Source organism: Pieris rapae, chromosome 1, assembly GCF_905147795.1.
Source record: "Pieris rapae chromosome 1, ilPieRapa1.1, whole genome shotgun sequence".
Classification (NCBI taxonomy): Eukaryota; Metazoa; Arthropoda; class Insecta; order Lepidoptera; family Pieridae; genus Pieris; species Pieris rapae.
The window spans coordinates 6014655-6032209 of NC_059509.1; the positions used below are offsets into that span (position 1 = coordinate 6014655).

Below are 17555 nucleotides of genomic sequence, written 5' to 3' on the forward strand. Positions count from 1 at the left end.
AACATGAAACTACAGTCGTAACCTCAAACTACAATCAGCCCGCGCTGTCTGACGTTGAGTTTATCTGTGGATTATGAATAAAGGTCTAGTCAAAGACTCATTATTTTGTTTATTTCTATACTGTTATACAGCTAGAAAAACCTTGCTTCAGTTAAATGAATGCGCAGTATGTTAATAGTAAAAAAAGACGTTCATCGTGGTTTGAAGAGTTCGAAACCCCCCTTTACAATTAACGCATTACTGATAGAAAACAATTTATGTACAATAAATTTAACAGTTTAATTATTATTCCCTAAATATTTTCCAGCAGTTATTTAAATATAAAGTTGGGCAATTCGCAATATCCCTGCCGCCTGGAATTAATAGAGCCGGGATGATGTTTTCATAAAAAAAAAACAATTGCTTCCTATTGGCATATTCACATGCATAAAATCTTTTAATAGCTAGCGAAACAGGTACACGCCTTGTCTATGCTTTAAGAGGGTGAAGAAATGTACCGCGGCATTATCTACCTGCACGACACCCAAGGGGACCTTTTAAACCGAAACCATTCAGCCATAACCAATGAATGATTCTTAACATCCGTAACACATTCATAAAAACCTGATTTAAATTTTAACACTTGACATAGGCGGGTTTCTTCGGTCAAGTGGAAAGTAAGATCATGAACATGTTTACTTGTTTGAGCCAAAAATTATATATGCGTTATTTTATTTTCAACACTTTGTGGAACAATAAAACAATTTGTTATTTCATATATTTAATATAAAAAAGTTTTAGCGACAACGACAGGGTTACTGCCATTTTTATATTTTAACAAACATTGTTAATAGGCAATTAGGTGATAAAAAATTGTTTCGCCGGTAATCGAACAGGAACTTCAGTTTATACGCACTGTTACTAATCAACCCGGGGGTGGACTAATACAAGACCTTATGTTTCGAAAAGTATGTACATATAAATAAACTTGTAATATTCAAACGATATCTTGTTTAGTTTCTTATAAACTACAAAAAAATTCTTAGTATATATTCCAAACATTCAATGCAAAATAATATTTTAAAAGTTTCTTTGTACATATATGGTTTTTAGTTTGATATGAGAAATAAAACAACCACGTCAGAATTCAGTTTACTAATTCCAGTAACGACTGTAATCTATCAAGGAAACGTGGTTAAGTGGTCTGGTAAAAAGATATTTCTTTCTTTGTTCCTATGTAAATGAGGTATTGATTTTGTGCACAATAAGTCAGACGAAAGCCCTCAAGGTCCTATACAATATAGAGGGATATACCGCAGTCTGGCGCCGGGAATGCGTCGTCGACAATTATTGCATCTATTTCACAGCAATAATTGCCTAAACTTATATTTTCTTATATATGGTACAGAAATATAGCCTATCTTATAAGATCTGTTAAAATATTTTATAATATACATCGGGTATAACATAAATATATTTTTTCGCTAGACCGTAATTTAAATCAACCTAAATAGGTTTTAGTCATCCTTCCAGTCAATATAACTAAAGTTTATTTAGGTTGTCTGTGGTTTTATGGAGGGGATAGCGGCGGTCACTAGTGGCGCGTGCTTCCTGAGTGCGGGGAGGGCACGTGCACGACTCCAAATTATTAAACAAGCTACACCTATTATACAGGATGTTAGGATATCCCTCGAGATAGTTTATGAGGATTTATTGTGTCTATAGTTTTATTTTATGCTCCAGTTTGAATTTTGTACACGCAACGTACTTAAAAGCATCAGATATTGCTATATACTGAATTAAATGTTTCATATTTATTTCTGTATATAGCAATATATGATGCTATAGTTAATGTAATATATCAATGGCTAAAGTGACACACAATTATACTAAAACATGAATATAATTCTAAAAAGTCATTCGAGGGACCATCATTACAGTGATGAATAATAAATATCAACTTCGTATAGTATACGAAAAAAATATTCAATTGAAATATGACATAACATCGAACATTTGTATTTTCGATATTTATGGTGATTGAAATAGCTAAATTAATAGCTAGGTAATTAGTAAGCATTAACAGTACAAAATCATTATCATAAAAACACAAAACCAAAATTTTCGCCTTCAAGTTTAAAAAAGAGAACATAAGGCTGAGCTTAAAAGTTCTTAATTGCTGCCCAGACGGGTTTATTAAATGGGATCACACTTGCATTGAATAGAAATTCCAATAACTTATTAAATTCATGTGAAACGGATTGTGCTATCGTATTCATTTTACCGTGTCTTTTCGCAAATTGATAAAAACACAATGGTTCGTATCAGTGTTCTAAGAAGTAAAGATTTTAAAAAGAAATTGTAATAAGATTATCCTACCTTTTTCTGCTTGATTATGTTTATATCACCGACCAAATTATGTTGATAGTTGGTCAACTAAGAAAGTATAACTAAATATTAATAGTTCCTAGTATGTAGGTACATTCCTCAATATCTCATAGTTTTGAAAGCATTTAATCACCGTATAAAACAAAATACGAAAAATAAACGTCTACGATACATAGTAACTTGGTTACCATAGTTACCATTTTTTAAGAAAAAATAACAATTGCATCAGGTATCTTTTAATCACAAGTTATAAGTAGATCTTATATAATCAGATAATAATAAAACATCTTTTTGCACTTTGTTTGTGGTACTTGTAATTCGTATAACAACGTAGAATATTTTGTAGATCCTTTTTAAACAGGCTGTATTTTAAAATTGGTAGTAGTTTTAGATCACGAACAAGCGTGGACGCATGATATGTTTAGTAAAGCATTAGGGTATTATTTATTTATCAAACCTTAATTGTGTAAGAGATAGGTCACGAATTCGGCATATGTTTTTTTTATTTGCCCTTATATAGTCCTAAAAACGCTAATATTTTTAAAAATTGTTAATTTTTACACAAACTTTAGAAGTTTTTATAAAAATTAACAATATTTTGAGTTAATACTATCATAAATTTGGGTTAAATCTATAGAAAAACAAACACATACATTAGTTTTAGTTTATTTTTTCTTGTAAATTGTTTGTAAAAAAAGGTTAATTTTATCTTCACCCATTTCAAAGATTAAGTTTAGTGTTAAAGATGTAGTGTAAGTTAGTCTGTTATTGTAATGTCGTAGTTGTATAAAGTCCTTATACATTGGATAGCGTCAGTTTTTACTCAACAAAACTAATGTTAATACATATGATTGGTCGTTCCTGAAAATAGCGCGTTTAACCAAACAAAGTCTCTTCAGCTTTATAATATAAATACCGTATTTTTAAACCAATAATATGACAATACTTTATAATTATCATTGTGTTTTAGAAGTTATGTAAACTTTTCACTTAAACTTAAACTAATTTTCCTAAGAGGATTTTTCGTAGTTAAGAGTTACAGTCTGAGTTAGAGGTTGGTTTAATAGACCATGCAATTTCTTCTTGCTCTTCCGACTCTTCATTTGTTGTCAAAGGGCTCATTATTCCTGCACTCGTACTGTAACAAAGGATACACAAACATTTCTTAGTTCAAGCCGTTCTTAGAATCATGACAAGCCCATCGCCTCTCAAGGAATGTTACACAAATGACATTTGAGATGCATTATTTGTAGAGTTTTGAGTGAGTTCTCACATATATTATTCATTCATTTATTACTGAAACTGCACACGCATTATCTAAGCAGAGAAATATTTTTGAGCTCAATCTAGGGATTGATAACAAGCGATTTAATAATAGCAATGATTTCCTTCACCATTCCACATGTACACATGGACATTGATCCATTAGTGCATAGCCGGAATTGTCTCATGCTTATTTAGTAATTATATTATGGATATGCCAAATTAGAAACCCTAAAGAAACATGCGAAATATAATATTTAGTTTAAATGACCAGAACATTATGCCGATTGCAATGTAATACTGTTATATAATGTTTATTGTAAACATTATTACTAAGGAGCGCCTCCAATTCAAGGTCACCGCAAGACCTTCATGCTGCCTGACTTTTGTTATATTCTATTTGCTACAATGATTAGACAGATTATGCCGATTGAAACTTCAAAGTACATTGAAATGTACACATGCTTATAAACCTCTTATAAAAATATTAGAGCATAGGTACATACTTAATTTAATTATATAGCAATGACAAGAATACACGTGTCGCCGTTTTTACTTGTTATAATTAACCAGTTAGACTAAAAACCGTTTGAATAATTTAAATACTTTAAATATACAATGCTTAAAAGACAATCCCACGCCCTACAGCAGCACCACATTATCTCTTAGATCAGAATGATATCGCTCTTAATTCAGGTCATCTTTGGATGTTGCTAATTACCAGCGAGCTGTTCATTGACCCTTGTATACCTACTTTGCTAACAAAACAAATAACGCTATTCGCTCAGACAATACATATGTTTTCAAGTAATAATGATTTATTAAAATTCATCAAGATTTAATTTTGTAAGAAAAGCACATATGTATTTGCTATTTTAAAAAAGAACTTCACCGAATTGTTAACATGACCGAGGTGTTTAAAGAAAACACAATATTATTTTATTAACTGAAATAATCTCTTTGGCTTATTAGATTTTACACTGTATGCTGTAAATAAATAAATGAAGGTTGCTGCTACGGTAAAGTAAAAAAGAATGACTACTAACAATAAACTAAGGCAGAGCCTCGAACAAAGACCATTATTACGTTATGTAAAACAAAAGTATTTATGCGTAGTGAAAAAGTAACAACTGTTTTCCATTATCACTGATGTGTAAGTATGGTAACAAGCCATGGAACGTGGGAAGTGGGAATATGGTACCTACCTATCGTTCCACGCAAAATTAAAATGTACAGCAAAATAAGGGCTAAGTGTTACCTACGCTATGTGACATAGACATATCATTTTTTTTAAAGAACAAGGTACGTTTTTCGTATGCGTGTGTGCTGTGATTGTAATTGACCCTGGCTCAGGAGGAGCAGACGGTTCCACAGCGTTGGTCATTCTGCCATAGACCACAGCAGCTAGTTTGTGCCTGAGTCGCAAAAAATGAAAAATAATGTAATAATACTAATACTTAGTAGAAAAAAATATTAGTAAAAGTTGGCAGTTATGGTTTAAAGACCTTCATAAACGCAAATATGTACCTATATATAATAAAGTGTTATAAGTTTCATAAATAAATTGACAAGCCGAAAAGCTTTTTAAACTAACATTTCAAAAATCACATTACATACTTTCACTAAAAAACTCAAAAAATATCTTGTTAAGCTGTCCTATACTGATACAGAAAACATTCTTATCGTACAAAAATAGTATAGGTATAAATTTGTTAAGTAAAATTAATTAATTAAGTAACGTTTAGATGTAAAAGGAAGAGACTGGCTGCCCACAACACAGGGAATCCTAGTGTGGGGGCCAGTGCACTCTACTTTATAGAAACATTAATGTATTTTGTGTCTAATAAAGTTATTTCTTTCTTTCTAGCTATCTTTTTATTCCGTGACTATTTTGATGTATTTTCTTTGAATTAACACTATGATATTTTTCAAATCCCAATACTTTGTTGTTCAGCTACAGCTATTAATGTTGCTCAGGAAGCAGGCAGGTTGCGTATTATGGGTTTGGCTTTTCTGACTAATTCAAACATTAGTAGCGGCATCTTCAACAATATAAAATTACATGGGAATCAGCCAGTTTCTACGTGAATGACTAATTTTACATCAAGTGTCATATAGCCGTTATAATACGCTCGAGAGCCCGCATCCGATAGCTGATAGCCTCATGTGAAAATTTGTAGACTTGATACTCTTGATATCTCTACAAGATTACAAGAAATTTTAAAATTCGACATAATATGTAAATGAGCTTTTTAATATTGTGTTTTGTCTTAGGTTATATAGCAATCTCATGTACAAACGTACAGCCATATCTGTAAGCGTTGTGTTCAGTCATCCTCGTGAACCTTTGAAAATATATAATTTATATAAATTAATATATAAGAAAAAAACATTGACTAGTTAAACAAACTAGAACCAGTGGTCCCAACTTAGGGTCTCAATAAGAAGTGCGGGCGGCGTGTACAAACGTAATGCTTACGATATAATTAAGTTTTTTTTGTATAGAACAGGGGGCAAACGGGCAGGAGGCTCACCTGATGTTAGTGTTAAGTGCCGCCCATGGACACTCTCAACGCCAGAGGGCTCGCAAGTGCGTTGCTGGCCTTTTAAGAAGTTAATATAGATAAAAAAATTAAAAAAGCAAAATATAATAAAGGAACCTAAGAGTCAATCGAACTATCCAGATCGTTCGAATACTTCAGCGGATTCCACATTCTAGCCATTATGTTCAGTATGATGTGATAAAATATGCGTAGGAAAGTTGACTAATAATTCTCTAGTGTGTAGTACAGTAAAATGCGAATAAACGTTTCATAAATAAAATACATCTAGAGCAAAACTTTTGGACCAGAAACGATTATACCTTCATTCCATTGTTTCTTTTATGAACAAACATGCATTAAATGTTGCGTAAGCCTCTTGGCAAACGTTAAGATGAGAACAATAAATTACCTGTGGAAATAGCTTGACATTTCATATATGAAAGTATGCCCTAAAAACTACATCATTCACGTAATTAAGTTGATGACTTTACCTTAATTTTTATGTAAGTTCTCTGGTAAATAAACAAACAAACAAAAATCATTTATTCGTATAGGTAACATAATGCACACATATGAACGTCAAAAAAGAAAAATGTAGGAAAAGAACGTATCAATTTATTCAAAGCAAGTTTTCTGCCAGATTCACATAGCATCGGACGAACCTCATAACTCCTTTATACAAGTTATATGGACTCGTAAAAGGGTTTGACGGCAATTTGAAACAGTAACACGCACCCAAGAACGTGGACGCAGCAGGTCCCAGGATGGACGACTAGAACATGGAACTTACTTACTATGACCAACCCACCCAATAAAAAAAAAATAAGATTATAGCATTCGACCAGTGGAATTTTTTTTAAACCGATCCAGTATCTTGACGTTACGTTACGTTATGTCGTAACGAACATAGAGAAAAACAAATCTTCCCTTTTTATGGGTTAATAGTTTCATATACATATGATAAATGTGGCCTAAATTCACATACGCTGCAGTTACAAATGGTGAATCTTAAAATATACTTGACATGTCATCACGTCTGAGTACCTATGACTCATAAAGTGAGTTACCCTAAGGAATCTCAATAGAATAACAATGACCAATTGATGACGACGCGAAGCACAATAAAACTAAATAATTGATAATATCGTAATATTATAATGAACATACATAGTTATAATTGGCAACTAACGGTTTTATCGAAAATGAATCTACTATAATCTCTTGTTGATCTAAATTATTATTGATCTCTTAATATACATCACTACTTTCAATGTTTGTTCTTAAATTTAGGTACTTATATAAATTTTGTTACTAATGAATTTTACTTATCACGGCAGGTAGCGCTCTCGTTGATTAAAAAAATATTTATGGGAGGGAAAATTTTACAAAAACTACCAAGAACGTGTAAGGAGTTATGTTCATCATGCTCATATAGTATTAAGAGCAAACTCGCTTCAACTATAAAAAGAAGCGGAATAGAAGACAAGACTTTCATTATAATGGAACAAAAGAAAAATTCTATTTTTTACAATCAAAGTTCTGTATTGTCTAGAAAAGGACATAATAGTTCATTTAATTTTACATAATTAACATTACAAAAAAGCCTGAGCCCTACATCCTAACTACATTTATGAAAAATACTGTAGCGTACTCTAGTGAAACTATTTAAAGAATTGTAGACAAATATTATTTACCTTATGTATGTCTACTTCTGTTTTGCCGTCCTACAATTTTTATTTCAACGTAGTTCTGTTATTTGGGAATAGGTGGCACTATTTACTAAATTTGGTTTTTAAATAAACTGTAGGTGGCGCTGTAAGTAAAATATAAAATTGTAAAATTATAATTGTTACTTACTAGGTACTACGAAGTTTTTTCATTTGAATTTCGAATAAACTATGTCCCGATGGTTGAATAAGATCTAATAAGGAAAATAAATAAGATAGCGATGTACATGATTGAAAATAAAGAAACGTCTTAAGATGTAAACGCGGGAGGCCGGAGTAAATGCGGGTTCGGCTTGCCTCCGGTGACCGGCCCCGCCATCACAAAGTCCCGCGGCCCGCCATCCGCTCATTGCTCGAACGTCGAGGCGGCAGTGAATATTTGTACGTCGCGGTGACAGGTGGCACGTCACACCCTCATCGTTAGTCGTATACGCGATACCACCTTTTGTTTATAAACTTGGCATTCATCAAGAAACTAATAAACATGAACAAACCGGTTGATAAGTGACTTTACTAAAATCTTCATGTAAAAAGTTTCTTGAAAGTACTGTGAAAGTGCACAGAAAATACCGGCTCCGCGAGTCATGTCCACAAGTACGATTTGAATGCGAAATTGTCATAAAACTATGTTCGGGCCCGCGTATGGATATTAGTGTGGAGACTGGATAGACCTTTGGAATTTGTAAGTGCGTCTATGTTTGTTTGGATAGAGAATACTTAACTACAGCATAGCTGGGGCTATGTTCTTTTATATTGTAACGGGTAATTTGTGTGTGAATCAGAGCGCGGGGGGAATTATGAGGAGGGCTTAGTTTCATTAAATGTTAGTTCTGACAATTGTTGTGAGCAGCAGAGCCTGGTCATCGCACGAGGCCTTTAGAGTTGAATGGCCGGTATGGCAGGCCGGTCACGAAGTTCTTGCATTAATTTCTCACATTGACAATTATCTAATTCCTCAATTGACCCACTGTAATTTATCCTTGAGCTCTACTTGGACTTTTTAGAAAAATAATACTCCTAGTTTGATGACCTTTAGTGAAGTATCCTTTAGGAATACCTAAGTAGTTTGGTTGTGTCCTTAGTTATCAAAGTTCAAGTTTATTCAAGTATCAATCGGTAATCGTGATTTCAATTCAAATTAATCTATTTTGTTGGGCCTCCTGCCTCACTCGCGTTTAAACTTAAATATACACGTAATCATGTGACTAAATTTTAAAGAATATTTGAAAAAAAAACGGCATATTTGGTCTATTAATACATAATTAATGAATGTTTGCCCATTTCATGAAATGGCCAGGTTTCGTCAATGAACTTAAACGAGCTTGATTACTTCAGAATACTGGACCTATGTAAAAAAAAACACTTTCAAAAAATATGTGTCCAGGCCTTATTAAGAAACAAAAAAAAGTTTCAAGTCAACCTCAATTAAAAACGGGAATTTTTTAGGTAACAGTACATTACACTTTTCATTAACTGGAATACAGGCAAAAGCCTGAAATTTTTTAATGATAAATTGAAAAGCAAATAAATGAAAACTTGACTAATATTCTTAAGTACTTGTATTCTACTAAATATTAATTTTTCGTCTGTTATGGGATTGTATTTATTACATATATTTTTATCCCTGCAGTAAGGTTCTGTTTGATATTTTATTAAAATATCACATAACGATAACTATCAGGCCATACCGTGAAATACAATTTTAACAATTTTAAATTTGTGATCAATTTCACGATCAATAACGATATTGACATCTACTAAAATGAATCAGTTACTGTCTATCGAATTATAAAATAATAGCGTTTCTAAGCAATTATAGCCCTAGCAACTAGTAATCACCGAGTTTTTCCTTATACCTATTTATCTGGTACTTTTGAAGCTACATTATAGGCATATATACATATAAACCTTTTTATACTTAGCTACATGTTAGAAGGCTGACTTAATAGAATGTGTGGCGTCTGAGTTATAAGTCATATGGTTAGGGATGACAGCATCGAGTATGTTGATCTATTTATTTATCTATTAATCTATTTATTTTAGCCTATTAGATTTCTAAAGTGATTAAATTCAGTAACAGCGTTCCATATAAACTCAGATAATTTTATTGGATACTTATTTCGGGAGGATTTCATAATTCAATGAAGTATTTCATATAAAATTAATTGCTAACATATAAGCAATCTTAATACATAGTAAAATACTGTCGAGTCCGTTTATTACTATGCGTTTTCCATTACCATTCAAACGTTACAGAAAAATATTTAAATTCAATCAAAGAAATTCAATTACAGAGATGAGAATTGTTTTACATTTCCTTTTCTATATCCACGTATCACGGAACTGTTGGATAAAATTGAACTTATGACTGTTTAATCACTTTGATTAATTAAGTTCTTAAAGCTTAAGTAATTACATTGGGACCATTTAATAACAGTATGAATTACTTTTAGAGGACCGCGACTTTGGAGGTTTGCCAGGTCAAGAGTCCTCTTGTCCTCGTTGCGATTTGTTAATCGCATTCCTCTTTAGGAACCACGCACTCGAGATTCCACTTCGTCTCCCTTATCCAGATTTCATCTATGAAATACGGCTTTATAAGACAAATTAAAAGGAAGAAAAAATGCGCATATTTTAGCGTCTTATTGACGCTTTGATGGTGTCTTGAATAAATTAGGGGAAATAAATAAACCTGTTAATATTTGCATAATTCAATATCGTCTTGTATTCTCGTCTAGGGTCTATAAGTATAAGGGTTTATTTTTATACTAGAAATATAGAAAAAATATAAGACTTCTTGCGCAAATTCGGTTGATTGGTGCACAAATGTTATCTTAATTAAAGGTAGTACAGAGTTGTTGGTTTTTACATTGTTATTTGTGATGATGTTAGGTAGACTTTTCAAATACACCTATTCCCACATAAAGCACTTTATGTGTATATAATAAGACATAATTACACACATACAGTATATATATATGTACTATATATATGTATATATATTTTAAGTTGGATTAAACTGCCCACAGTGTACAAATTTCATGGAAATCGGTTAAGTAGTTTAGTAGTCCATGGCAACGTGACACGTAATTTATATAATATTTAAATGTCGAATCAGAATATCTTTATGTTAAGGAGTATTTTCTAATTTATCATTACTGCGTTATCTTCAATGCGGACACGGTTATTAGTTTTAATGACTTTTTCCTAATACGTACATACATATACATAGTTTAAAAATATAAACATAACTCCAGTTGCATATATGTTGTGAATCGAAGCTGAACGTGGGCGCGACGTGATTGTCATGCATTTACCACAAAGGTACCATCTAACGTTGGACAATGCCCATTTCCGATTAGCAGATTCAATTGTGTCCGCGTCGCTCCAAATTTATAACGAGGTATAGCAACAAAGACTAGACTAGAGCTTACGTATAATGAAAATGCCTTATAGAATATATTACTGTACTACTTGTGACCTTAATGGCTTAATCAGAATAAAGTGGGCGGCCTTTTACAAGTAATATTTCTTTATTTGACTTAAAATAAATAATAAATTAATAAACTTTGAAAATAAAATTAAATATTTTCAAAGAAAGTTTATTAATTTTAATTAGAGTAACGTTTAAGTTAGTAAAATAATCTTAAAAATACTGGTACTACGTAACACATTGTTGAATTTGCTATTTGTATTAAAAATTAAAAGTAAAATCTTTTTGTTGTAAATCCAGGTTGTGACCCATTTAAAAACCCTTTACAAGAAACAATAGAAGTTTATGAAAACTTTCATTACTGTTTCTGAAATAAGTAGTTATGGAAAGGCCTATACACCAAAACAAATGCTTTCAGTATTTATAAAAGGAAATAAAGAGTAATTATTGTGAACTAGCACGCATAAGCGCGGTCTACTTGCCGCTGAGTCGGCCTCTCAGGAACATTGCGGTCAAAACTTTCGATAGAAATCGAACTAATATCGTTCCATCTGCTTCACGGTACACCACTTCAGACGGTGAGATCCTCAAAGTTCCGTTGTTATTTAATTCAGCCTCTCGTTATGCGGGTTCCCGAAACGCCAAGCTACAAAACGAAGATGTTTCATTGTTGAAAGTTAGAATTTGCGACGATCGCGTTTAATTTGAAACATTTAGAGCGAAGGGCCTTATTACACAAAGTGAGTGCATGAGCGCCGGGGCTCTGTAATCTGTAGGGTTCTTCGTTACTAGGTACTTTACAAAGCTCTGAGGGGAGACCGCTGAATACTGGGATTGTTTTTTGTTTGTTAGCAAGCAAATGTAGTTAGTTTATGTTGAACTACCTGTATATTCAAAGAAAAACGCCTTTTTTAACGGATTGAAGTTATGTATTATTGTAAACGTATAATTATTGAAAATCTGTTAAAAAAGTGTTTTTCTTTAAATGTGTAAAAGTTATGTTAATAAAAGACAATAGTACCTGTATATTCACCAAAAATTGTGAAATCACAAGGCACAGTCATTATAGGGTAATCTATTTTCATCTTGGTCCGCTTATTAGTGTAGACACTGTAATAATCAGTGCGGCGAACTAGTTAATTCCCATGCCAGTTTTAAGAATTTTAAACTGTGGGCGTGGACAGTGTATGGGCCTTCACTCGGCTCACCGATTGTTTCGAGAGCGGGATCGCCGCGGGCTACCTGCTGTAATTTGTGAGTCAAGAAATTACTTGTAATAATGTAAGTCAGCGGCAAAAAACGTCTCGAGTCAAAGTCAAAATAGTAGTTAGGTTCTGATTCACACGATTCGTTTATTATATGCCCAAGCACTCTGGCCGCATTTTGTTAATCATTTTTTTACAAATTATCGTGACATTAAATCGATAGCCACAATTTAATGTAGAATTAAAAATAAATTTTATTTAAATTAAATTGAATATAAAATTGATAACAACTATATATATTACTATAAATGTCTGCTATTGCTACTACATTTATTTGTATAAATTAATAGGTTATGTAAATATATATCGATTTTTATACATAAATAACATATTAAACAGAAAATTGTTGCCTTCTACAATAATATTGATATACATATGTCTTTGCTAGTTTTTAAAATTCCCAAGCACTGTGAACAATTTGCTCTAGCAACGTATGTCGTTATATCATTCGTAAGCAATTCGTGCTTCTGGCTCCTTTCCAAGCAAGCACTTGAGTTCAAGTCATTTGTTAACTTTATTTCAAGGATACCTTCGATATTTGTCCTAACGTTTGTCTCTTTATCTTAATACAATAGTTCGGAAAATATTAAGACCCTCTTAATATTTACCCAATAGATAAGATGAAGATTGGTACGTTGTTTTAGTTTTTATAATGATGCAAACGATCTTTTTGATATATGTACATATATGGCCGATTTAATAGTCCGTCTGTTTACCTTTGGTGGTTCGGACCAAACTATATTGTCGTGGGTTAACCACAACGCGTTTCCCCAACTTACTGACACTGGCGGTGACTTTGTCAAAATGTTAATTCTTCTGCTATAATACATATTTATACACTATTAAACGGATATTAAAAGCTTTGGCCTTCTTTGAGGCATCTTTATCAAATCACAACGAAAATGTACTGGTGGTCGCTATGTACGGATGTTTGACAACAATATTATATTCTATTTTAATAAACAATTAAGTATACAGTATTTACAATTTTCCTAACCTACAAAGTAATAATATAATTAATTAAAATTAAAATCAAAACAAATTTTACAAGGTACCTTTAACGCTGGCAGCATTTCCTCTCTGGGTTCACCGTTACTATCTACTAGGCGCCAACTTAAATCTTTAATAAGCACCTGTGCACTTGAACCCGACGGCCAAGAGTCTCTACTCCAAAGGGAACATAATATTCAGACCCCCCTAATATGTACCCAATAGATAAGAAGGAATTTAATTTGGTACGCCATTGCGTTTGGTCGATTTTTTAATTCCTATAATGGTGCAAAAGATCTTTTTGATATATGTATATGGCCTTTACCATTGGTGATTCGAACATCGATATGTTAGTCGCGAGTATAATATATAGTACGATATTTCTATGATTTTAGCAATTGTATCTTAAATAGCACTAATGAAATAAAACGTTAAAGCTGTATAAATTAATTTGGTTTATAGCCAATAAAACACTTGAAAACCTAATTGACTCAGGTTTGACGGTAAAGCAAGTTTATTGGAAGCGCGAAAAGTGCTTGGTCGAGTGGAGGTTTACGAGCGACGTCCGCCGAGATATGGCCTCTCAGATCAATTTATTCCCTAACGTGAAACATCACCACCTATGTCCCTACACACATTGCGTGTAACTTATTGCCACATAAAATTCGAGTCGGGCCATTTGACATAATATGTAGGCACTTCAATTTCTGTTTTAACAGAAAATTTTCGTCTGCAAAATTACTTTTTAGATAAATTATTCATTCCGTACAACTCTTTATTAAGTTGCTCAATTATGACTCGCTCCTAAGCTTTGTCTTTGAAACTGCGTAGCCAAGCGTTTTGTGTATCTTTTGTTTTCTGAATATATAACTAATTTAGTAAGTGTTGGAAATATGGAACTCGTATGAAAAGCTTTTATAGAGATTGGACTTATCTGTATTTAGTTTTAGTACTGAAAATGTTTTCAATACATCATAGCGTTATATCAACAAATTGACGGTAGAATAAATGAATTCACGATCTGATAGTCAAACGTATGTCATTGGGCATCGAGTCTATCCCCTCATAGATATGTACAATCTACATTTGAATTGGTATAATAGCTATATATAATATGTTCATTGCTTATACCAGTTCGTCCATTAATCATTCTACGATTGAATGTCACATAAACAATTATTCAATAGCATTTTGGATGTGCTTTCTCTAATAAGGGTTTCACTATGAGCTTAATTTGTTAGGTTGTCTTTTTAAGAGTATGTGATAAAAAAATTCCTAATCTATACCGAGTGATTATGTAAAAACAGTGTGTATTTTAGACATTTGACAATAGATTGCAAAGATCACGCCTAGAAAACTAGAGTAGGATTGATAAGTCCTGAAATATCACCCCCACAAATTCACAAAGATGCAATGTTGCCGTGTTGTACATTTGCATACACTATGAACTATTACTCCTTTGGGTATGGTATAAAGCTGTGTGTCTCTGGGCATCAATATGCACAAGGCAGAGGCGTGACGGCATGCAGTGGCGTCCGCTTCGCCCGTCGCACCTAACTTTGCTAACGTCATATTACTATTTTGAATCTTCTATTATATTCAGTGTGTACGTAAAGGTCTCTTAGGTATTCGTAAGTCTACGAGGACGTAGTATGACTAAACATTGTCAAAATGTATACATTCGGGAGTAAAGTTCGGTACTTAAAAAAATCAAACCATTTATTACAATAAGATCTCCTAAAATTGCACTTTTGAACGTTGTATAAAATATAAAGATGATTCTAGTTGCCCCTTCCAAAAGGTAGCTAAGTGTGGAGAAGATACTTCACACATACTCTTTTAAAATAGGATTTACAATATTTGCATACATTAGTTAAATATATGTAAAGACAATACATATGGCTATATCTAAATTTAAAATTATAAAGGACACATACACCAATGGCAAAAGCCACAACCGGTTGGCAGTGAAAATTAATTAGAACATAGTAAAGGAGATTAAAATAATTTACTTTCATTAATTCAGTTAACATAATATATAGATATGAAGGTATATATTGTTATATGAGTACACAAGATCATGTTGATACTGTTTGCCTTGTAAATGTTACAACCTATTTCCTCAGAAATCAGAGCAGTTAATTGATTTGAAATTAGTCAGGCAGCTTCGGATTTTCCTAATTAAAGTAATGATTTATAAATTTGGCACGCATTATAGATATAGATATTTTTGGAACGTAACGTCTGTAGTCAGTTAAATAGCAAACAAAAGTGTTACAGTCTTAATCTTTTACATTTTTTTACATATTGGGATGGATTGGTCTTTCGTCGATGCTCTTTAAGCATGCAAGCATCGAAGTAAGCATGATTTCTAATTGAGTGTTTCGTTCATAGTATTTTTGAAGCGAATAACTTTTTTCTTATGGGACAAACAAACGGGTGGATGGGTCACTTAGAAACAAGTGCTCGCTGACGCTTACTGCAACGCCAACGCTTACTGGTGTACTGCTGGCCTTCAAGGGCCCACAAAAGGTGTCCGCTTTTTAAGTTTCCTACGTCGTACCTGTCTTGTTGGTATAGTGCGCGGCAGTGCCTCAAAAGCAGATAAAATTTAAAACTTCTGTAGAATTAAAATAAATTCAATATTCAAATATTTCTAACAATAAATATTCTGTCGCGCGAAATAAAAGTTTCATACAATAATACATTCAACACGAAGCATGAATCCATTACATTATTTTATCTAGAGTATTTTATTAAAGTTAAGTTGTTTATGCCACCCACTCAGCCTGCCAAATAACAAGAAAGAACGCGCGACGAATTTTAACGTATTAAGTATTTACATTTTATTTAAATGCAAAGTTTTATTTTTAAAAACAACCAAATTCCAAGAACTTTAATACTCTAAAAGAAATGCCTTTTGCTTGAATACATAAGCCATATAAGTGTTATGATACCAGTTATAACGCAAGAAAATTACTTTTATTGTAACAATGGAGTTCCCAACAGTACCATTAAATAGAGGAATTATTAAACAAAGAAAATTGTAGCGATGTGTTCTGATGTCGTCCCAACACAATTGTTCTTTCGCTAAAAGTGCATTCACATAGTTGTATATATTAGCTTCTGGCATTGACGTAGACTGTCTGACTAAATTACACAATTTACGTTAGTAGTACAGACAGTTTAAGTATCAGCGTATACCAAGATTATTTTCTTCTCAAGAATTTGATTATTACTTTAAATAAAATATGTGAACTAAATATTACAGTTGGCTGGAAACTTTGAGAGCTAAGTTATCTGCCAAATAGAGGGTTTTAAGAATTGAAACGTTGAAATTGAACCATTACACTGGAAATTCGAGCACTAGTTTATAAAGATTAAACGCCTTTCAAAGGCTGATTGTTTAAAGCCAATGCATTTATTCATAGTATTTATAATTTTAAAAACCATCTGTTAGTAAACAACTCAAGCATCCAGTGGTAAATTGTTTTCAACTGGGATTATAATAGTGTTATAAAAAGTAATATGTTCTTCTTACAATAATTATATGCAGAACGCTACTCGTCCTAATTCGTATCGTAGTTTTGTTTAAAAATATTTTGGAACTTTCAGTTTCAAGTTATGTCGGGCAATAGAGGCTTTAATCTCTCGCAGGATCGCTCGGATTAATAGGTCCTATTGCCGTCTTTGTTGTTTGTTTCCAACTTCTCAGTTTGCTCCCTGCTTTGTTAGAAGTTTCGTCTTGCACTATAATATAGTTTTCACCGTGTTTTAATGTTATTTGTTTGTACGTGTAGTTTCAAACTCATTACACTTCTGCATTGAATAATTAGATACTTTTACCTCTGTACATAAAACGAGATTTAAAAGCATAATCCGATAGTACAGGTACTTTTTTATTAACGTACAGGATGAAAAGGGAAAGTTCAATTAAGCGGCGGAAAGTCTGGCGTTCGGTAGTCAC

General features: G+C 32.6%; 1 protein-coding gene across 7 annotated transcripts in view; it reads left to right on the forward strand.

Annotated features, from left to right (window-relative positions):
- Positions 1-8253: 8253 nt before the first annotated feature.
- LOC111004098 (band 4.1-like protein 4) overlaps positions 8254-17555 on the forward strand; it is a 40995-nt gene continuing 31693 nt past the window's right edge. For 5 of the 7 annotated variants that reach the window (XM_045629385.1, XM_045629391.1, XM_045629392.1 and 2 more), the window contains exon 1: positions 8254-8582. The gene's annotated coding sequence lies outside the window, so the exon portion shown is untranslated. The remainder of the gene's footprint in view (positions 8583-17555) is intronic. The other 2 variants (XM_022274947.2, XM_045629410.1) reach the window with 1 other exon arrangement.